This window comes from Haliotis rufescens, unplaced genomic scaffold, assembly GCF_023055435.1.
Source record: "Haliotis rufescens isolate VD_foot unplaced genomic scaffold, xgHalRufe1.0.p SCAF_22, whole genome shotgun sequence".
Lineage (NCBI taxonomy): Eukaryota > Metazoa > Mollusca > Gastropoda > Lepetellida > Haliotidae > Haliotis > Haliotis rufescens.
The window spans coordinates 12,511,235-12,536,442 of NW_025963913.1; the positions used below are offsets into that span (position 1 = coordinate 12,511,235).

The 25,208-nt window shown below is 38.9% G+C and overlaps 1 protein-coding gene across 1 annotated transcript in view; it reads right to left on the minus strand.

The window, feature by feature from the left end:
• LOC124118552 (SLIT-ROBO Rho GTPase-activating protein 1-like) overlaps nt 1-25,208 on the minus strand; it is a 207,929-nt gene that overhangs the window by 154,413 nt on the left and 28,308 nt on the right. The gene's annotated exons all lie outside the window — the stretch shown is intronic.

Sequence of the window (25,208 nt, forward strand, 5' to 3'; positions counted from 1 at the left end):
GACTGCTCTTCCACACCAAACTATTTATTTGATGTGGACTTTAGAGCTGACACTTCATCTGCCCTTTATTCTGAGTGGTAATACCATCCCAGTAGTATCTCCACATGGGTAACAGATACAGCGACAAAACATTGCAGTCTCGCCTTTTAGTATTTGTTTTGCACTTCTCTCTGCTATCAACTCCTTGCTGACACGACAAATTGTCAATAGTGAATATATTGTTATGTATTTTGATATTCTTTGGTCAATCTGAGACTATAAATAGGTAGGTATTCCACTGCCCCCCACAACAATGTAATCAGCCCTGTGCAGACCTGTCTGGCCGGGGTAAGGGCAGTGGAGCAGTGTTACAGACTGTGGTTCTCAACTACCACATACACATGTGGGGCACGCTGGATGTCTGTTGTCTAGCTCCACTATACTGTCTTCAAAATATCCAAATCTATGTCAAGACAGAAACATATCACTGAAATAGAAATAGACCTACATTTGTTATTGTAACACACAGGATGAGAGATTGCTACAGCAACAATGAGAGGGGGAAATTAACATGAGAAAATACAAGAGAAAGGCTAAGGACAGAATTAAGTGGAATAAGAATACAACCGCATTGAGTAAGGAGTTTGAATCCATCTTCAAAGATTTCTTCACTTAAATAAGTGGAATGAGGCTGTCAGCTGTATGTGGGAGGAAACAGGGAGTGACACAGGTTACTGCTATTTATTACTTTGGGGAAACCCACATCCATGGGTATGGTGCTGACAGACCAACTAAAGGTGTTCATGTGTTTACAGGACTGACAAGGCAGTGAGTCCTGGGAACCCCCAATGATTATCATATTACAGTAGTGTCTGTCAGTGTGTTCTATACTAGCGACAAAAAAGACAAGGAACTATAGATCGTATTACGAGCATATCTGAGTTTGTGGCATCATAATGAATCTCCTATCACACACAAAGAGAAGCACCAGATGTACATGTATATGCATGTCAGAGGCCTCACATTATTGAGCAAAGCAAGTCATTTCTTTCCCGCCTGTGTAACTTCAACCCTGAGGTGTAAAATGAGACCTGGGGGTGGCAGGCTTAAAATCACAAAACAACAACAGGATGGAAACGCAATTGATTCAAAACTGACCCAGAAATCAAGAGAGAGTTTCATACCTTGAAGGGAAGACGAATATAAACATCAACAATTACAGGGGTGGTAGCCTTAAGGTGTGGGGTGGGATCACACGTGACAGGAGAACCGATCTGATTATTCTGAATGGGACCATGACTGACCAGCGATCAATGTTGACCAAATCTTACATCCTGTTGTTATCCCTTTGGCATGGAATGTCAGCACGGATTTAGACTTCCAAGATGATAACGCCAGCCCACATTGTGCCCACATTGTCACCGATTATCTACGATTATCTACGGCAAGTCTTTAGACTGAACTGCAAAATCACCAGAAATGTTCCCCTTGGAGAATGGGTGCGATATTCTTAGACTCACATTTAGTCTATGAAATCTTACATAACACAATACCCTTCTTAACCCTTTCGCCCCGACTGCCCGATTTATCGGGCAGGATAAACCGTGTCCCAGAACCCGGCTGCCCGAAAAATCGGGCAGCATAAGCCGTGGCCCAGAACCCGGCTGCCCGATAAATCGGGCGGCGCGAGCGTGTTTACAAAATCGCTCTTTCTACTTCCTCTCTCGTGTGTAATCTCGTTCTAAATATGGAAACGAGATCTACACGTAATGACACGTCATTCTATGGAATTTCCCGGTCTTTTTGGCACGAAAACCGCGGGTATGTCACCTGTTTTCGCGACAGGTATTTTTCTCGCTTGAATCGTAAATCAAGCATAATGGCGACCAACTACGATTCGGATAGCGATCAGATGATTAACAACGACTCTATCGGGAATAATAATGTGTTTGAATTGAATAATTTACGCGAAATGGAGAGAGAATTTCGCGAATATTTTGGTGAAGATTTTGACGGTTCCGACGAGGTGTCCCCCCCGCCAACTTTCAAGAATGGGAGTGGCAGAGGGACCACAACGGTGGAGACATGAGGGATTTTGAAGAGGCGACCGGACTCAAGAATATATATTGACACGGTGAGTGAAGAGTCGTGCTATTGATTTTTTCCAACTGTTTTACAATGATTCTGTGTTTGAACAGATTATCAGTGCGACGAATGAGAATCCAGCCACCGACACGTGAACGAGCGATCACAACAACAACAAAGGTGAGTGGCATGACGTATCTGTTTCTTTTTTTTTAAATTTATTTTTCTGATCGCAATCCGAATTGTAGTTTGCCGGTTTGTCGTATGTCCTTATATTTCGCTCAATTTGAATAAAATTTATTTCCATATTCATGTTTGTTTTCTTGTTTTTTACATCTTAATTTAAATTTTAGTAACTGTAATGATTATTTATTTATTAATTGATTTAATAAAGTACTGATTTAATTTATTATGCAATTGTAAATAGCAGTGTATTGTAAATATGTTATCACAACTTGTATATTTGCAGAACTTGAATTTACGATCTTTCCGTCCTTTTACAATCTTTCCCTCTTCAGATCAATCTGTGTTATCTTCCCTGTGATGTCATTCTTATAGTAGCTGTGGTTCAATGTTCAGATAATGTGATAAATAACTTTTTAAAAACTTAAATACTTAATTTTTGTTTCAAATCCTGAAAAAGAACAAAATAAATCAAATATTTGTGTTTTTACCTGTGTTAACGAGTTTACCTGCGTTAACAAGTTTACCTGTGTTAACGAATTTACCTAAGAGGCTGTAAGTGTATCATAAGTAATATGTCACATCAGTATAGAAAACAAAGTCAGTACCAAGAGTTGTAAACTTGTTTATTTGTTTACAGATGTGCATGAAGAGAATTTACCTGTAACACCTGGGATTACCTGTGCCATCCAAGATGACAAGACCACTGTGTTATGTTTGCCTTGTATCTGTGATTTATTTTTGTGATTTGTAATACAATTTGAGCCAAAATTCATTGTCTGTTTTCATTTTTTCAGTGTTTTCAAGTTTTAATTCACTTGTAAACACCTGTAATTAGAAAATAACAAAGGTTAGAGACAATAACAACAAAGAATATTAAAGTATACTTAATCCTCTTTACAATGGTATATGATAAATGTATATTAAAAGCAAGTTTCTGGTAGAAAAAGTGCATCAAAAATGATAGTGTGATTTTCCAATAATACTGCCAGGGAGGCCAGTGTACAGGCCTTGTCAGTGTCAGGGACTGCAGGGTTTCAAGGGACATAACTCTGGGGCAGCCAGTGATGAAAGAGTTAAACAAATAATTTTCCCGATGCTGATTTCATAGACTGTGGAATAGAGCTAGCTAAAGCGGGCTAGACTTGCTTTTCAATACATATCTAGATTGTTTGGTTTTTTTTCCATAAAATAAAAATATTCCCCAGTCATGGTGCAGGACTAGGATGTTCTCCACACCAGCCAACATGGCCCAGCTTGAGGTAGCCCTTCAGGAGGAATGGCTGGCAATTCCAAGGCAACACTCATTCACACCTACATGCTCTAATTGACAATATGCCTGCAAAATTTCAAGCATGTATTCCCATACACAGTGGACACATCCGATATCAACATAAACCCCCCAAATATTTTCTTAGCCTTTTACTCCACAGTCAACCATAGCTCCCTTTTATCAGTAGTAAGTGGTATGTTACCATCTATTCTAGGATCTCTGACAGTTGCAGCAGTGAATAAGACCGGACTTGAGCTTGTAGTCCAAAACTGGCAGATCCTCAACAGTCATGCCTCACAGGACACCTGAGATTCACCAAGTATTTGAGAGGGCACATTAATCATACTCAGTGGGTGTATGCAACCAGCAAGCCAGGAAGTACAGTGGAGGTGATGACAGGTGGCCAGGTAACCTAGGCCATTCTGCCGACTTGTTCGTGTAGGTATCACACCTGCATGGTGTCTGCGCAGTGTCTGTGTACTGTCTGTAGGGCTGCCAGAAGAGGTTGTAGAACAGCCAGATAAACCAAAGACTGGAGTATTTGTCAAAATCCTCCTCTGTTTGGGTGGCAGTCAAACTGGGCATGCCTGTAAACTTGACTTTTACAACTGAAAATCTCACTGGCTATTCTATCATTTAGATTGTCAGTAGCTGTTGAAAAGGGCTTCCAATAAGTTGTGAAATGCCATTGTCCATACAACTCAAGCCAGGAAAATCTCTTTATCAATCCAGTGTTTAGATGGACAATTCACTATGAAACCTCATGTGATTCATGTTGAAACACCCTGGTCCAAACTAGACATCTTTGTTCAACAGTCAGGGTGGCCTCTCTGGGATGTGGATTTTCAATTCCTACTGCAGGACCCGGTTTTTCGCGTGCGTGGGCAAAGTCACTGAAGCGCGTGTAAAAGGACTTTGAATGTCCTGTGTATTGGTGTCACTTCATCGTTAGCGCTTGGTTGATTCCCGGCCTTCATTACCACCAGGAGGCTCGTTTAGGTGTCTGTGGCCTGTGCGGTCAGCGGGTGAATGTGGATACATGGAAAGACGTGTGTGTACTTGAATGTGTGTGATTTAAAATTAACTTGTTGCACTATCAGGATTGTTTGAAAATTATTACGTGAACTTCACGAGTTTAGTGGTTTATCTATTCATCATAGCACACAATGAATGGTCTACGATTCAATACGACATTCAGTAGATGTTGAGAGTTCACACAAGTGTGTGGGTATTTCCTATATCAATTACCAGTATTTTCTTGAGTATAGTGCGCAACCCCCTCTAGCGGATTCAGTATTTTAGGGGGAAAAATCGAATGTCAAGTGCAGAAATAAATTACACTGTAGATCTACCCCTTCAGCGAATTCCGGTAAACGAACGGGTGATGAGAAACTTGGTCAGTACAAATTCAAAATTTGAGATAAAAAATCACCAGACAAATTTATTTACCGTTTAAATTGTATTTTTTGTTCTGCCAGGCATTGTTTTACATCCAGGGATTAAGATTACCTTGTGTATTTTCTCGTAAACTAAGCCGGACACAGCTATCAGCTGTACACACGTTTTCTTGGAATCTACCGGTGATACGGTCAAGACACACCCAATGATATATAACTTTACAGTATTTTAATGCAAGGATCGGCAAAAATTGTATCTGAAACTATTTTTTATCAGTAATTATATATCCCAATATCTTGTTAATTTAGTTGCAGCTTTTACTAAACATATTTTAAATAATAATAACCCTAAGCGAAGCAGCTGATCGCTATTGCCGGGTAATAATTTTTCACATGGAACCAGTCTGACCAGTCACCGTCAAGGCTCTCGCGCACGTGATCGCGAGAACTACGTGTTGACATAGAATCGTCAAACTATAACAAATATGACTTTTAACGAGTCAAAGTATGGCATTTATGATATATGTATCCATTCTCTGTCAATTAAAGTTCGTTTCAAGGCGTCAATAGCGGTAATCTGACCGTGGTCGCTGTTAATAAAAGGTGAGTTGCGCGATCTTCCGCTCCCTTCGCCGAAATTAATTAAAACAATATTTAAAGGAATTTTGAATAGAATTAATGAAATAAGTAACATACATAAGTCCAGATATAAAAAAAACAACACTTTTTATAGCCAGACAGTGTAATTACATTATTAATTTGCGTACTTTAGTATGGAATTGTTGACATGGTATTTCCGGTGTTACGTGCCACGGCAATATCTTTCCATGGGGGGAAAAAAATCATCAAAAGTCATTATTTCGTGTATATTGCGCACCCTCTTCTACACAGCTATGTTTTTTGGACAAATATTGCGTACTATACTCAAGAAAATACGGTAGCAGCTGATTAGTTATTTCATCCACGTCATGGAACAGTTAAGGCATATCGTTTTGATCGTTTATTTGAGGATGTTAGAAATAAAAGTCAACGGAAGAAATCCGTACGCCTGTTGTCTTGTTTCTTTGCTTTATGAAATATTTAGTCCCACCAAATATATATGTTCATTCTGAAATCGTGTTCAGATGTCATCAACAGCTCCATTTATTAGTGAACACGAACAATAATAATTATGGGATACATCAGCATCACAAAGAGCACCACGTGTTTCAGGCGGGTGTTTGTTGCAAGTTCAATTGCGCGTGTTATGGCAACAATCTGTTGAATAAGCTATAATTTACACTATAGCAATTGCAAGAATAATAACATTAAGTATAAATATAAATGGGGAAGAAAACATGATCTTATTCAATGACAAGACAGATCGTTTACGTACTTGTCCGTTGTCGACAGGTCGGAATTCGCTTTATGCAAATATTTTTACCCGGGCATAAATTCCATTGGCTAACTTGGACAGTATGTTTTTCTACACATAATGGATTTAATAATCGACACAAAGCATTACGTAGATGTAAATACGAAATAACAAAACAACTGGAAAAGTACTAGTCTTGATTTGCTAGTTTTATCTCAGTGCTCAATACAAAATGTACGTTACAGGAGGTAATTGTAGGCACTTTCAACATTCAAAAATAAAACCACTGACAAATCACTAACCACTGACAAATCACATGCACGTGGGTTTCAAGCACCTGTTTTTACCTGTCGTCAAGGTGTCATAGGTCATGGACATTCACCTTGATCTTCAAACACCTGGTTATGCTCAGTTTCACAACAGTCTACGTGTAAAAAGATATAAAAACCTTTGATACGCTGTATTTGTGCCAAAGCCCAATTAGTACTAATTGAGTTGTTTGAATATTTATATATTTTGTATATTAACTGCATTTATTTGTTTTTCTACACATAATGTTGCCTGTGATATTCAGTGCGCGCGCGTTTACATGTATGTTTCAACGTTTCTACCGTTATTTATTATAAACGAAATTAGGTTGTTTTAACGTTCGTGATCGAAAATCGGACAACTACACGATCGATAACGATTCAAACTCGTAATAAAAAAGGAAATAATCATATTGTTATGTTACAATGTTAGCGGAATACGTTTTCAAAAACTACTGATACGGACTGTATGTCTGACTTAAAATACTTTATAAGGCATAGTTGGGAATGCAAGTCGGCAATTTGAAACTAAAGTACTCATGGAAATGGAAAAAAACTGTTTTGCTGGATTTAATAATCGACACAAAGCATTACGTAGATGTAAATACGAAATAACAAAACAACTGGAAAAGTACTAGTCTTGATTTGCTAGTTTTATCTCAGTGCTCAATACAAAATGTACGTTACAGGAGGTAATTGTAGGCACTTTCAACATTCAAAAATAAAACCACTGACAAATCACTAACCACTGACAAATCACATGCACGTGGGTTTCAAGCACCTGTTTTTACCTGTCGTCAAGGTGTCATAGGTCATGGACATTCACCTTGATCTTCAAACACCTGGTTATGCTCAGTTTCACAACAGTCTACGTGTAAAAAGATATAAAAACCTTTGATACGCTGTATTTGTGCCAAAGCCCAATTAGTACTAATTGAGTTGTTTGAATATTTATATATTTTGTATATTAACTGCATTTATTTAAAATCTGAGATCGAAAAAACCAGGGTTTTTTTTCATTTCCGTGAGTACTTTAGTGCCGCAAATGCTTAGAAAGCTGCTTTCAGTTCATAGTGGCTTGTGTCGACTTCCTGTTAGTAATTTGATTGGTCGGTCAAACTTCGCGGAAGGTCGTTCTGACGTGACCTGTAAAGTACACAGCGGTTGCGAGATTTTGTATAAGAGTTTAATAAGATTGAGGTAATCGAGGCATGTGATTAATCCTGTTTTGTTTATTGAAAGCAGTAGTTGTTTATTGTTAAGCAAGTTTATCTCTGCAGCCGTTGAAATATGCAGCTACTCGCCGACTCGTCTCGCATCAAAACACGTGTCTATGTACTCGCGGGCAGATGACCACGGAGTACGTTGATCACCGTGTCGGATTAACGAGACTAATTAATAAGTGATTTCAGTGGTTCGTTGCAAATTCGGTGTGTCGATGTCGGGAGTGCGAGGCTGTCGGATTAACGGGTCTAAATAGCGATGAAGTATATTGTAGATGTATATTGCTGCACGGTCGATTGTCAAACCATTAAAACTATTCCATGGTTCACACTGCCATACAGCCAATTCAAGGAATTCGAGACACGCACGTCTGTTAAAAGTTGATATAAGTACCTTAATGCATGTCCAAGATACTAACCCTTACTTGTTGACAAAGAAACTCGTAAGGTGTGTCATTGTCAAGTACAGCCTGACGCGTTATTGTTGTGACTGTTAATTTGACGCATTCATAATTACTGGATGAACGTTTAGGAGTATTTCAGACCTTTATTGATATCTCCCTGTATTTGTACATGTTTATGTACATAAAACATTAAATCAACTGAAACATGTATTATGTATTATATTAAAATAGCATAATATTTTTAGATCATAATTTGTTTTAAAATATTTTAGCCCGTTATCAATTCCATATGTTATTGGGCAATTATTGGTATATTATTAATGTTAAATGTGTTCATATACAATCATATAGCAAATATTTCGATATTGACATCAATACATTAATTTTCGCTTCGCTTCTATTCTCTTGCATTTTCACAATTCTTCGCCAGTGGCTGGAAGTATGAACGATCGAGCGAATTCCGATTCAAATAATCTTTGTATTCTCGCAAAACGCCGCGCCTGTGATGTCCATACATAGTACTTTGGCTAATTCGTGGTGTCATCAACTATCATACCACGGGAAATAAATCGAAGAGGCGACGATATATTTTAACGTGGAGGGGTAAGTTCATTTTGGGAGAAGTCACGTGCTGTATTGCGTCATCCCAGTTGACTGCGGGGTGATCACTGGCTCCCATAAATTTGATGCTGCTTCCCATTTGATTACGCGTATTTGGTACAGGGATTACCTAATACAATTAATGTCCAAAAAACAATGAACACCTGTTATTTTTATTTGTTTAAAACACACGACGTAGGTTTTCCGTATCTGGACCCAATTATGATCCGACTTCCATCTTCATCAATTTAACACATCAATCTGTGCTGTGACTAGTTTTAAACATCAAGCGTGTCGCGTGTGTAAGAGTTAAAACTAATCTGAAACAACATTAAAAGTGAGAAGAAGTTCGTGCTGAAATCATACTGGGTATATAAAATTCCAGTTCCCATTTTTTTCTGTACCATTTCATCATGGCATCAGTGAAAAGCAGACGACAAGCATTGCGGAGAAGTTAGCGTTGATCAAGAGAGAAAGAGATTCACAGGCTAAAGACAGAAGACATCAGAAGACAGAGACATGAAGCAGGAAAAGACGGCGTACGTGAGTGAGTGAGTTTGGTTTTACGCCGCTTTTAGCAATATTCCAGCAATATCACGGCGGGGGACACCAGAAATGGGCTTCACACATTGTACCCACGTCGGGATTCGAATCCGGGTCTTCGGCGTGACGAGCGAACGCTTTAACCACTAGGCTACCCGACCGCCCCAAGACGGCGTACGACCAGACACTGGACAATGCACTGTTTGCGTGGTTTACGCTATCCCGACATGACGGGACACCCATCTCTGGCGAAGTAATGAAATTTCAAGCCCAAAAGATTATTTCATTCATGTATATCTTACCATATTTGCATTCAAATGGACCCAACAGTCAAAGTAGTTAACAATAACCGAACATCAAAACTTCTACAAAAGATCGATCTTACTCGAACAAAAATAAAATCATACATTGTATTTATTCTCACAAACACCGGCAATTCTTCTGTCGAAACCATGCATGCGCATTTACGTACATACGTCATCAAGTGTGCATATACAGTACATGTATTGGACTCCTCTTTAGTTCAACTATCACCTGACCTACATTCCATTGGCCCTGAGACCCGCGTTATCGGGGTGGGGGGGGGGGGGTGGGGGGTGTGTATGTGACTGTATAACTGCTAATCACAGTGGATAATTAAATATACAGAGTTTCCTGTATATGGCAGATGTGTATGCCGATTGAGGAATTTGCATTATTTCTAGAAGTACTGTATGCATATGAAATATATATTAGAAAATCACCGTGGGCATGTGGACTGTAAATATCAAATGCCCCACAGCATATTAACAACATCAAATAACAATCTTATGTTATCCCATACGCATGTAAGCATTATGAAATCGACGCTAAAACAAGGAAATAATTCTGTTTCACCCAAGGTGATGTGTTTAAGAACATTGGTTTTGTATGAAATAAGACACCCCGCAACATGTAATAATAGGTTAATCATATTTTATTCATCTGAGATTTGTAAACACTAACAGGCCAAACTGGCTTATGTAAATAACGCTCCCTCCAACACAACATATATTAAATACCGCATTCAGCAATATTCCAGCTATATGACGGCGGTCTGTAATTAATCTAGTCTGGACCAGACAGTCCTGTGATTGACATATTGAGCATCGATCCACGCAATTGGGATTGATGACATGCATCAACCAAGTCAGGGTCGCTGACTTTGTTGATGCATGTCATCGTTTGTTCGTTCGTTGTTTATCGCCGCACCCAGCAATATTCTAGCTATATGACGGCGGTCTGTAAAATAATCGAGTCTGGACCAGACAACCCAGCGATTAATATCATGAGCATCGATCCACGCAATTGGGATCGATGACATGCATCAACCAAGTCAGCGAGCCTGGACACCCGATCCCGTTGGTCGCCTTTTACAAGCATGGTCACCTTTTACGGCAAGCATGGGCTGCTGGCATGTCATCGTATCTCAATTGCTTGAATCCACATGCACATCAATTCCAACACATTTCTCCTGGGTTTTTTATATCTTTTTTCGCCACGGAAGTAATCAAGGTAATCGCCGTTTCACTTCGACTTACCCGATTTCATAATGTTTTATGCAGTAACTAAACTGAGCAAAAACTCCGTGAAACTATTTTTACCACAAGTTCGTTAAATTGTCGCTGTCTCGGCGCCTTATAACAGAGGCCCGCAAGCGCTTAGCACCACTGGTAATGCAAATATGATTCGCCAGGCATATGTCTTTTACCCTTTTCAACTGGTGTTCCCTTAAAGAACCACCAGTTGAAAGGGTAATAGACATATGCGCAACACGTTGGTATTTAATGCTTGCTAATCGTATATTTAAGCTTCATTTATCCAATGAGGACAGTCGGGATTTTATTATCGATTTCAATTGTGTGGCGGCAGATTCATATATAATATAACCCCAGATCCATATTGGTAATGCTTTACGCATGGTAATCAACCGCGTTATCGTGGTTCTAAATATTTGAATCTGCTGTCACAATTATTTTGATTGCTATTCAAATTCCACATGCCCCCAAATCCCAACACATTTTTCCTGCTTTTGATCTTTTTTTCACCACCGCGTTACGCATGGAGATTGGCGAAAATAGTCGAAAACAACCGTGTTCATTTGTGTACATGGTGTAAGCATTTGCATAATGCACTGGCGATACGGAACATTGAGGTGAACATCGCCATCACACACACATATATGCTGTCACAATTAAAATCGCTAATACAATACCACATGTCCCCCCATTTCCAACATATTTCTCCTGCTTTTTATCTTTTCTGAAAATGAAAGCCATTTATTCTTGTAATCGCCGTTTTTGACGACTGTTGTTGTCTATTCATATGTATAATAAAACCACACATACATATTTGTCAGGCGATACCCTTGGAAACCATCATGGTTATCATGGTTTAAAATATTGAAATCTGCTGTCACAATTCCAACACATTTCTCCTGCGTTTTAAATATTTTTCGCCACCGCGTTACGCATGGAAGGTGGCGAAAATAGTTAAAAACAACTGCGTTATAGCGTTCCGTAAGCATTTGCGATTCTAATGTTATCAAATTCGTAGATTCAAGGAAATGCCATAAATCCCTGTATAACCATGATAACAACTTCCGATAAGTTTATTATTACATAAACAGAACCACCTGCCCGACATGCTCATTACAGAACATTTCAATACATACACAGCACACAGATCACTTTTACGTTGTCCCATGACCTCATTGTAGACATGATAGAGCTACTGGTTACCGCCAGTTGTTTTTTTCATTTCTGTCACTCCGTGATTTCAGTTCGTGAAAAATGATTTAGTTGATCTCTGTTATAACGTGTATAACTTTCCCGTCGTCTTGACAGCACGTGCCACGTGATCACGCATATACGCTTCAGTTATACAAATGACATTACAAATTTGTCGTCTGCAAACCAATATTCCCCACATTCGATCTCTACATGCTATCATATGTACTATGGATTTCGATATATACACATGCTACGTACAGCTCAAATAGGTTTCAGAATTGTATTTTGAGAAAGAAATGACTGACCGATAGAAAGCAATGCCAGAACGGAAGTGCGTCATTGTGTTTTGTTTTTTATTTTCGAGTGAATAAGTCGCGATGGCCCACATGTCTTTGATAAAGCTGTATTCGGGCTTGGCGATTATTGTGGGTTTTTTTAAAAAAAATATTTCCTCACAAGTGTTTTGTCATTTTCGGATAAATCTTTCTCTCTTCCAATGAAAACGAGCAAAATTAAAATGATATCCCGTGCGACAACGGGGAGTTGGCGATAATTTATAGCCAGTAGCAATACAGTCTAAATAGTTTTGGTAAATAATTTGTTTACGAAATGTTGTGTCACATGATATGCAAATTAGGTGTAATGCCACGTCACCACTGCGCCGGAAATTAGCTTTTTGTCCGTCATCCTTTTGCCGGATCATGGTTGGTCAGATTACAACAATGGGTACCGTTTTTCAGATGGAAATCGCGCGGGTGTTAAAAATATTGAACTTCGTGGACATATCGTGCTTGGTTACCACATGTGACAAAGATTTCTCATGTATATATTCTGGCATTAAACAACGTGTCCGTGACGATAACTCAAGGTGACAAATGCCGACTGACATGACTAACATCCCACGAACGTCTTTCGCATGCTCGAATTATTCCGTACCGTTTCGCCACATAATAAAGTAGCGGAAGGGAACATTGAGGTGAGTATCGACATCACACACACATATATATGCTTTCACCAGTTCACAATTAAAATCGCTAATAAAATAACACATGTTCCCCCAATTTCCAACATATTTCTCCTGCTTTCGATCTTTTCTGAAAATGTATTTTCTTGGGGAATGTAATTTTCGATTCAATTGTTTGGCGGCAGATTTATATATAATAAAATACCACATACATGTTTGTCAGGCGATATCCACGGAAACCAACCGCGTTATCTTGTTTTAATATATTGAAATTTGCTGTCTCAATTCCAACACATTTCTCCTTTTTTTTCGCCACTGCGTTACAGTGTTCCGTAAGCATTTGCGATTCTCATGTTATCAAAATTGTCATACATAATTCATGGATTCAAGAAAATGCCATAATTCCCTGTATAAACAACTAAAAATTCTCGTGCAAAATTCGTGGGTTCGAGGAAATGCTGGCTTTGATTTTTTAATGAGGTGCCATAAATCACTGTATAAACAACTTGGTGACACTGACAAGTTTATTACATAAACAGAACACCTGCCCGACATTCTCATTACATAACATTTCCTGTGTGTTACAGCAAAGATCACGATTGTATTTGTAGGAATTACCATAATTAATTCACATGGTGTAACTTGCGTTGACAATACGATGAGACCTGACATTAGGCACATGTAGTCAGCTGATCCGGTCGAAGAACTCTCAAGTGGTCTGCACATCCGGTTAAGGAGCTCTCAAAATGTGACGAAAAGTCTTTTCTTGGATACCTAAGACAGTCAAAGCTCTTGAGAATTTCCTTATTCTCTCTCCAATGTCTTTTTGGTTGAAGGCAACATTGTATTACGCTTAATAATGACGATGTACTTATAGGTGTATATTTTATTGGCGCTTCTTCTTCTTGGCAGCTGATGGTAAATAAGCCGCACTCGGTTATCTCCCTTGAACGCACGCGAACGGCTTGCCCACCAATTCCAACACATTTCTCCTGCTTTTGATATTTTTTCGCCACCGCGTTACGCATGGAAGTTGGGGAAAAACATCGCGTTACGGTGCGTTATAGTATTCCTTGTGCATTTGTGATTCTAATGATATAAGTTTTATTACAAAATTCATCACATGAAGTTTGCAGTTGCCAATTGAAAATACCCTACTGTTTTGCATCATTTTTTTTAACATTTTCCCTTTCAAAGTCAAGATTACTGTTAATTTTTTTTTCAAAAGTACACTAATACAAACATTATGAATGTATGTTACTATTTGTGTCTTTCTTCATGCAAATTAATACTCTTTTGATACGAAAAAGGGGGAAAAAATGTAAAAACAGGCCAAACTGAATTTCTACACAGAGTTATGGGAATTGAATTGCTGCACGGGGAAGAGGCCACCCTAACTGTTCAACAGAATCAGTAATTAAAACTTGTAGGAAAGGTCACAGTATTTTAAAAAGAACATGGTTCATACATATATTGAACACTAAAATTCCAGGTCTTTTCAAGGCTTTCAAGTGTCACTTTCAAGGCTTATTTGTTGGGTTTTTATCCTGTCTGTCAGTATGTTTTTTAATCCAGCATACTGAATATTAGTTGTAAAGATCAAACTATATATTAGTCGGAAAACCTAAAAACCAGTATGAACATCACTAATTTTCAAACAAGTTTGATTTTCACAGCAAACAAGTAAAATAAATTAAGTCTGTCATGAATTCTTCAAGGTGTTTGGCAAAGTGTCAAATCTATCACTGTGATAAATCATACTTAAACATCCTTGGTACATAGGTATTAGTACATTAAATACTTTTATCAACAAGTTATTTTGTACAAATTCAAGGCTTTTCAAGCTATTTTTGTGATTTTCAAGGCTTTTTAAGGTTGACACTAAAAATCAAGGCTTTTCAAGAAGGATCTTAAAACTCAAGGCCTGTAAGAACCTTGAAGCACTTCTACAAATACTTGCTTGATACAAAATTCCAGAGAAATGACATGCATCGGGCATTGGTACAGAGGGCATGTGCTATTCCATTTATGGGAAATGTGCAACGACATTCAGATGCTTCACATGTTCAGACTGTAAATGAAGCTCATGTTAAACACAATACGACAGCGTTAGAAATTGGCACTACTCCTGTAGTCCTTGCCAAACTGCCCAACAGTTGAGGTATCATAAGGACAAGTAGAAATTTGCCATTTCTAAGAGCTTTGCTATATGTTATCATTATTAGGACCAGTTGACTAAAAATATAAAGTTTCTACCACTGTATGATCGTCCTCTGTGGGAATTAGTCCCTATACATTCTGTTTGAGATGTCTTCAGACGATAAAGATTGTCACAAGCAAAAGTCAGTTCCCTTAATTTTAAATGTTTCCTTCTAAGATTAATTAGAACCTTAAGCTTTTATTTTGAGGCCATATTAGTTTCTTCCTCTTCCAAATCACATCAAAACATGTGAACATAAGCATGATAAGACTCACAAAATTTTCTCTAAATCACATAAAAATTTAAGATATAAATGCAGAGAAAAAGTTCAATTAGATGTAGATATATCTACTCATAATATGTGAGACATAGAGAAACTACAGAATTCTGAAAAGTTGTGGCAAATGTCCCTGTCTGGTTTCACTTTCTTCAATCCAAGCAGACACACATAGATATCTAATCCATCTTCATCACTTTATCTGTGTTACGTCTATGACGGCACTGGCAAATATAGCCTGTTTGTGAAACCAGATTGATCACTTCCCAAAGCAGAATAGCAGAGCCATGCCATTCAGCTGTAACTGTGCAGCACAAAATGTTTCATCTCGCAATGAAAGTTTGAAATGCCAACCTCAATTGCGGTAATTCAGTAAATGGGGATAGAAAAATAATTTGACTCTCCCTATTGGAAGCAGTTAATCATATATAGGAATGTGTATATAGATGTTTTCGGCTGTACTCTGAGAGAGTCACTGCACCTCTCCATCAGACAGTACAAGGTTCAACTGTTTACGCCTCTGCTGCATTACATGTATGTACATCAAATAATATTTCCTCCTATTCTGAGGCCATATCAATTACGCTGAAATCTGAAAATATGAGAAAGCTTCCATATGAATATTCATTAACATGCAATTAATAGTCCATACTAATCGTACACATATATAATTCACTTTTTATTTGTAGAATGTATAAGGTGGTGTTGTGAGGGGGCAAGGTGTTGTGAGGTGGCAGAGTGATGTGTTGTGAGGTGGCAAGGTGTTGTGGTGTTGTGAGGTGGCAGAGTGATGTGTTGTGAGGTGGCAAGGTGTTGTGGTGTTGTGAGGTGGCAGAGTGATGTGTTGTGAGGTGGCAGAGTGATGTGTTGTGAGGTGGCAGAGTGATGTTTTGTGAGGTGGCAAGGTGTGGTGTTGTGAGGTGGCAAGGTGTTGTGGTGTTGTGAGGTGGCAAGGTGTTGTGAGGTGGCAGAGTGATGTGTTGTGAGGTGGCAAGGTGTTGTGGTGTTGTGAGGTGGCAGAGTGATGTGTTGTGAGGTGGCAGAGTGATGTGTTGTGAGGTGGCAAGGTGTTGTGAGGTGGCAGAGTGATGTGTTGTGAGGTGGCAGAGTGATGTGTTGTGAGGTGGCAGAGTGATGTGTTGTGAGGTGGCAGAGTGATGTGTTGTGAGGTGGCAAAGTGTTGTGGTGTTGTGAGGTGGCAGAGTGATGTGTTGTGAGGTGGCAGAGTGATGTGTTGTGAGGTGGCAAGGTGTTGTGGTGTTGTGAGGTGGCAGAGTGATGTGTTGTGAGGTGGCAGAGTGATGTGTTGTGAGGTGGCAAGGTGTTGTGGTGTTGTGAGGTGGCAGAGTGATGTGTTGTGAGGTGGCAGAGTGATGTGTTGTGAGGTGGCAGAGTGATGTGTTGTGAGGTGGAAAGGTGATGTAATGTGATGGGACAGAACAATTCCAGTTGACAGGAGACCAGACTGACCAGACTGACTAAACACAAGCCACCATTACACAGCTCAAGCATTGACCAAAGTGTGGTATCAGACAAAGCTATTGATTCAAGTTTGCTTACTGGCCCTAACTGTCCTGAGAAGGCTGATTAGGGGAAGACCATGAAATTTGCTGGCTGACCAATCATTTTAAAGCTTAATTTGCACTGAGGAATGAATATGTGGCAGGCCACAGCCTGGCTGTTCTGCATGAAGACTACTGCCTGCTTATGTGTCATACAATATTGATTACTGGGAGGTGGTATTTATCCCCCTCTAGTGATGGATCAGACACACAGCCCTACTGCTGTACTGACATCACACACACTCAACTCATCTTAGGATAGGACTCAAGTTACACATGTCCACTAACATACTCACGTTTTACTAGTTTCCCACTACAATGTGACCTGTGAGTGTGAAGCAGAACCACTTCAAGTTAAACCAGCAATGTGCATGTGGTTAAAATGGCTAAACTTCAACCACGGGTACCTGCCTCACCAGTGCTATCCTCCATCAGTAATTTATGATGCTCTGGTGGTGCCAGTAGCAACCTATGCTTCGGAAGCATGGACATATCAATTCATTGAATCAAACGTAATTATTCCCAAACTATAGCAGACACATCAGTAGCACTCTTACAATAAGGGTGACGAAAAGCATCCTTGGACCAACTACAAATACTTGATGTCTGAGAGAATATACCATATGCTAATCTTAATTGCAAAAACTATATATGAAATCCTATTTCGTATAAATGTTCTCTGCGTGCATGTGTGTGCTTGTGAGCATGATTCGTGTGTGCAAGCGTGTGCATGCATGAGTATGCGTATATGTCCATATGAGTATGTGTGTGTATGTGTGTATATGTGTATGCATGTGTCTATATTTATATGCATATGCTCGCTCATGCATGCATGTACACACAACTGTATGATATGCTGTTGAGCTGTTGTGCCAAATCTATGATGCTTATACAATATTTGAGTCCTGCCCCATGAGGGCGTTTTGTACTATAAATTACTAGTTGGCATTTCAGTATTTTACAGAAACTATTCATCAAAACTATTCCAGGGTTAAATATTTTTAGTGTATTTATGTGTAATAACACAGCAAATTAATCAATGTTTGAACCTTTGGTGATATATAATATTTTTCTCATGCAATAGGTCATTGTTACAGACAAAAAAAACTATGTGAATAGGTGATTGTATACTGGTCCTTCAGTTTAAACAATCCCTGTGTGATTACAACACACACCAGCTGACAACAAGACGATGAGATAAATAGAAGGAAAAGGAACTTGTTTCTGTAGTAGTGTTAGCATACAGAAGATAAGCCTTGTAGTCCGCTCTGCGTCCGGTTTAGCATGCCACCTGACTGTCTGTACTGTGCTTATTCGTGATTACTTGGAGTGGTCAATGTCAGAACCTATACAGGCTTTGAAGCCTTTCTGTCAGACAGATTAACAACATCAGCAAACACACAGCAGTCACCCTTTAAGCTCTTAACAAGTACATAAAAAATGATGAAACTCCAGACAGCACTTCCATGGGAAAAATTACATGGTTTTGACAATTGGCACCAAATGCAAAAAGAAACACAATCTTCTTTCAGTGGTGTATAATAGATGCTTACATTTCCCATAAATAGAACAATATACTGGACTGGGTATCCATAGTATGAGTATGATTATCTAGAATTTGGAAAGTTTACCTTCACTGAGGCTTTCACAAAATGGAAGTTCAACAACTGGTTGTCTGGACCAGACAGCTTGTGTAGCCATATGATAAGTGTAAATTGTTTTTGAATCCTGAATGGCACTCCACTAAAAAAGGACGAGAAGTTGTACTGTACTAAGAAAGTGTAATAAAAAATATAGTAGAATTTTGTTACAGCTTAGTTTTCATATTGTTTCTTAAATCACTTAACAGTCTTTTTCTTTTACAATTAAATCTATTTCTACATAGGCAACTGGGCAAGTAAAGAAAACAAAGTAAATGAACAAATCCTTCACAATTTCTAAGATTGATTTCTATTACCATTAGTTTTGGTAGTTTGATCAAACACTGATTTTGTTCAAAATGTTTGCCAACCCATCAGAATGAGAACATTCCAATTACCTGTGTTTTCAACCATTGAACAATGAATATCCAGAGGTCAAAGTTGGGAAAAAGCATTCAAGGCTATAAGGATGGCTTATGCTCTACTTGGTGTGCGATAAATGCTAATATTAACCCCTCCATCTGTCAACTGACTGGCTGATGAACTCTGCTGGAGGGGCTGGTGTGGCCAATCAGCTGCTACCACTTACATTACAGGCCAAACACAGATGTGGTCTATTGCAGTGACTGTGTCAATAAACACTCCAGCCTAGATCCTAACAGACCCCAGCCCTACCATGCCGATGTAGATAGAACATGGCACTGTCCCACTGCCATCTAGCCAACATTTCTGTAGTTGACATCACACAACATTCTCCATCTCAGGATGGCTTTAGTTGAACTATCCACTTTCCTAATTTCTTGACCTCATCAGGAAGCAGGCTGGGGCTTACAATATCTCCCGTTGTTAGGCTAATCAGTGGGGTTATTTGTCAAGAAAGAGTTTACGCAGCCATTTACACCCAGTTCTCCTTCTGACTGGGACAAAAATATGGCAAGAGGTTATTCTCAGAGAAAGCTTTGCACAGTATAAATTCTCATATTCTAGTTGACCACCACCACAACACACTAATGGAACCTGAGGCCATGGCAACGCCCTTGTACACAATGATCAAAAGATATATAATTAGGTGCAGACTGCAAACAAAATATGGAGTCATAGCAAGATGTTTAAAAAGGATAGACTTGCCCAACACATATTTCCCCTGTCCTGCACTATGACTGTGGAATACCTACATTTAATTTATTCAATCGTGTAAGAAGAGCAAAGTTTATTGTGCAATCAAAGATTTCATAGACTTATAATACGTTCTTAAAGCACCCCTTGAAACAAAGCAACTGATTTCTGTTTAAATAAATACTTTATTGCTTTATAGATTAATCCTTTCATTGTGGAAATAAAATGTTTTTATTGGTTTCGAGAAATAGTAATATTGACAAAAAACAATCTCTTCAAAGGATGTGATGTTTACTTCAAAGCATGTGATGCAATACATAAAAAATGTGTTCATAATCTACAAGAACACCAAGGCGATTCTGTAAGCGTAACTCTTGCCCAATTGTAAGTTAAGAAATATTTATCACAAAGAGTCCTAAACAGTGCTAAAGACATACCCAACAATGAGACATGTTACAAAGCAAACATCTCAAAACTTGAAGTTGACGTCAAAACTAAGCATTATGAATTGTTAACAGTAGCACAAGCGGAACACTATTGGGAGAAGAGAAAACTTTGATTGTAGAACGAGCATAAAGCTGGCAGAGTTAGACAGCAGATGTTTTTCTCATTGCCACGTTAACTGGAGTATACAAAGACTGAACCATTCTAGTCTGTAATAGTCGAGATTTTCCTTCATAACATGTGTCAGATTTAAAGTGTATCTGTTCTTGAACAGGAAAATGTTCACATACACCTTTGTAAATAATATTACACACTGATCAGATATCATATTTCTCCACAAGTTCAGCAGCCAGATCATGGAGGCTTTGTTGGAATAAAGCTGATCCCTTAGATATGATTCAGCATGTTAAGTTACGTTAAGCAAACATGTGTTCCATCATGTTTATAAACAAGCAGATAAGTTCTCATTTAAGAGTTATTTTCTTGAAGGAACACATTTCATGAGATGTTTTAAGATAAACTAGAATGTTCACAAATGTAGAAAATGGAATATTTCCCTGTGGGAAATTTCTGTCACAGGGAAGAACATGGCCTTGGGTTTCCATCATTCACTGACAAATGGTGAAACCCATAATGTGATAATTCTCATCTCTCTAAATAAACTTCCTCACCACAGTATAATTTGATCAGATGCATATTTTTCTTCTTACCCTAAACTTGATCATATTCTGCCTATACAGAAACCAGACCTACCACGGGCAAAATGCTGCTTGTTATTGCAAGAAATCATGCATGTGTGGTAACATATCAGAACAATTTTAGAATTTAAACAAAACGAAATGACGAAATCATCTGCATGAAGTTATTGTCTGCAATCGTGATGTGTGTGATCGTCAGGACATGAGTTTATGCCTGCCCTGATTGTCGCTCAAGAGGCTGCAGCAAATCTATGATGCTGCAAGGTTGTCTGGAGGTACAACAGCAATGGTTTGTGGTTCATGACTTAACTCCTTACAATGCTACAAACATATCACAGATCAATATTTATCAGCTGTCATTACCGAGGGGGGGTTCAAATATGTGAGGTTTCAAATGTTCGAATTGGCAACTCACAAAACATTCTAGTTTTGTGGATTTCGTGGATTATGTGAAATCATTGTTTAATATTCTATAAATTGGAATGTTAGACAAAGGTTACAATATCGATGCCAATCTCACTCATATCATTTCATTAACCGAAGTTAATGCCCAGATGTAGTATCATGAAATATCCTCATACATTTAGTTATTTGTTATCCTGATATTTGTAGGTCACTGTGTGCATGACAACTGTACACACCAGAGAGTGCCCACACCCCACAATCCCTCCGTACCCACCGACAGTCAGACGACGTACTCATGGTATTAAAATTAGATGTGATTCCCACCTCTTGACTTCCATGAACAAGACAAACATCTCAAGAAACATTTTTCACCTTCATGTGGTTAATTTTTATTCATGTTTTATCTTCTTGAGAAAAGCTAACCAAACTGGCCCTTTCCATGAGCCTTGACCTTTGCTAGCCCATTTCAGTCTACACCAAAACCTAGAAAGACTTGCTCAAACCTGCCTTTCTGCCTCATTGCAACAGATTTTGGCTTGAACATATGGACTTCTGATAGCAAGGTCAAGGTTAGAACTAAACTCAGAGGCTTCACGAGCCTGGGTAAAGACCAAATGCCCTTGTAATGTTGAAACAAGGGGGAAGTTTGTACTAGCCCACAGTAATTTGTACACGCCCCGGGCTAGCAGGCTGGTGTTAATTCCTAACCCTGAAGGTGTATCAGCCCAGCACTAGTGTTACTACTAGACTTGGGCTGTACTTTAGTGGAGAGAGGCTCAGACAGAGTTTGTGATCTTCATAGCAATTATACCTTGTGACATACACTATAGCAACAGTTTTTAAGTTTGTTTTGCAAATGTAATACGATACCATAATGTGCACAATTATATAAATTGACAAAAAATAATGTTCATATACAAATTTACCAATAAATACTGAACAGCACTGAAAACGCACCACCCTGAAAATTGACGTATTTTTATCCGGGCTTAAGTCATATGAAAATATATAAGTGAATGAGTAATATACGACGTACTGGACGAAGCATGAAGAAGAACAGCTCTTCAAAACACATTCCTAATTTTTTTGTGAGCGACATCACCAAAACGGAATAAATTGCGTGCACATCATGGAAAACGTGTTTTGTTTCACATGAAGCATGCAGAATAGGGCTATAAAAGACAGACTTTTAAAAGCCACATCACTTGTTGCTGCAGACGTAAAGGGTACTGACACAAGATATGCCAAGATTAACAGCAGAGGAACGTGAACGTGCCTTGGGCATGCTTCAAGTTGGTACATCAAGTAGAGTCGTTGCACAACGGTTTCAATGCCATCATTCAACAGTCCTCAGGCTACTGAGCAGATATACCAGCAGATAAGAACCACCAGAGATCGACCACGTCCAGGTCAACGTCGTGTAACTACACCACGTCAGGATCTCCATTTTGTTCGTCTGCATCTTCGTGATCGTACACTTCCGGCTACCAGAACTGCAGCAACCGTAAAAGGCCGACGGGGTTTGATCAGCGCTGACACCGTACGTTGACGTCTCCGCTCAGCAGGGCTACGTGCTCGACGTCCATATGTTGGACCCATACTCACTGATCGACATCGAAATGAATGTCTGCGTTGGGCCAAAAGGCATCGTCATTGGAGATTGCGGCTGTGGCATGGTGTGCTGTTCTCTGATGAGTCCCGTTTTCATTTACGGAATGCTGAAGGTTGACTGCGAGTGTGGCGTCGACGTGGAGAACGTTACAACAATGACTGCGTTGTACAGACAGATCGATGGGGGGGAGGGAGTGTCATGGTGTGGGGCGGCATCAGTCATAACCATCGAACAGGGATCCATGTTTATCGTGGAAGAGTTAATGCCCTTTACTACAGGAATAACATATTAGCAAATCATGTCATCCCATTTTTTTACCAGAACCAGGATATGCACACCTTCCAGCAAGATAATGCAAGAGCGCACACAGCACGTGTTTCAACACAGTATCTAGCGAACAATAATGTGCCTCTGCTTCCATGGCCAGCCCTGTCACCCGATCTATAGCCAATTGAACATCTATGGGATTACCTGGGTCAACACCTCTCACGTCGTCCACAAGTACAGAACCTGAGAGAACTTGAAGATACACTACGTCAAGAGTGGAATGCCCCAGAACATTATTCGCAGACTTATTCGATCAATGAGAAGACATGGCTTGGCCTGTGTTGCTGCCAATGGCGGACATACCAGATATTGACTTTTCATTTTAACCCTATGTGTCTTCCTTACACTGATGACGTAAATGTAATTACTGTGTGGTATTCCTGTTTCCTTTGTCGTCTTACTTAATAATCCGTCTATGTCTGTTCTAATTAAAATCGGTCATTGCTCAAGTTGTTTTTGTAATATTTCAAGATTTATTGCTGGTGCGTTTTCAATGCTGTTCAGTATATGATACACCAACTTGTACAGACATTCTTTGTTCTTCCAGTTAATGCAAAGGTCTTTGAATACCAGTTTAAAATAGATACCACAGATCATGAGCCACACTTAATTATTTCCACACTTTCGAATACATTGTTCTGTACTAAATGACTTCAGTGTGCCTTGTGGTATTGTGGACACAATGTGTGCACGGAGCCATATATGCATAATATGAAGCAGACATAAAACTGTATTTTCTTGGCTGATGCCAAAGCACGGTCTTGTCACAATATTTGACACAAACAAAACCCAACCATCCTATCATCATACATAAATATTGATATTTGTAACAACTTAAACTTGACAGCCAGTTTGTCTTGTTACTGTTTTCAAATGTCACATACAGCCTATGTGAGCAGCCATGAGATAAGGGACCTTATGGTTAAACAACACATTTTGATTTCTCATTATATTTAAAACTCCAGTATCTCAGGAACACAAAAATACAAATCACAAGCTTCCATTCCTATTTATCACAGACATACATGGCATCAAACAGTTGGACTCATGTTCTACAAAGTCCCATACTTTTAACTGTTTATGCAATAATTGCCGTTTTTAGATATAATGACTGATTAACTCAACGTAGACATATTACTGAAATGTTTTGAAATAATGTTTTTATGACATTACGAACAAACAAGAGAAAAATAAGATACTTTTGCACAGTCCACAAACATGGCAATTTTTAAAGAAGTAAGTTGCCGTCAAACGTCTTTCTTTATGATGTCACAGTACAGTTGTATCCTAGCACCACATGGTCCCTTCGCTCCTGGTGGGTCACCTATAGAGAATGTTGTTGTTCACAAGACCACAATTTACCAGATTCACACCTTAGATTCGCAACAAATTGTTTGTTCTTCAATAAATGATGAGCCTTGTTATTTTGAATCTGAGGGGAACATTAAACTTTGAGATATATTGATGCTTAAGACTGTCAGAGCTAATAACAAATATGACCTCAGTATGTGAAAAGACGTGATAAGCTAAACTCACAAAGATAAAAATTTGATCCTAAATTCAAACATCAGTGGAATTGACTGGTAGTTTCAAGACACTAGTACAGACTTTTATCATTCATTTACTGCAGCATAGTGAGCACCAGTTGACAGGTTGGAGATGTCTGTAGATTCCAGATATTCGAGTGTGAGGGATGGACACTGCAGACACCTGCACAGACCAGCCTGTTGTGAGATGAGGTAGAGGACAACAAAGCCCTTGTACAAAACAACCCTATTAAAGTTGAGTTGTTGAAATCAGACAAGCATTGCACCTGCCTGCCTAGATACTGATTAACAAGTTGATGTTACCAAGTTCAAACCTT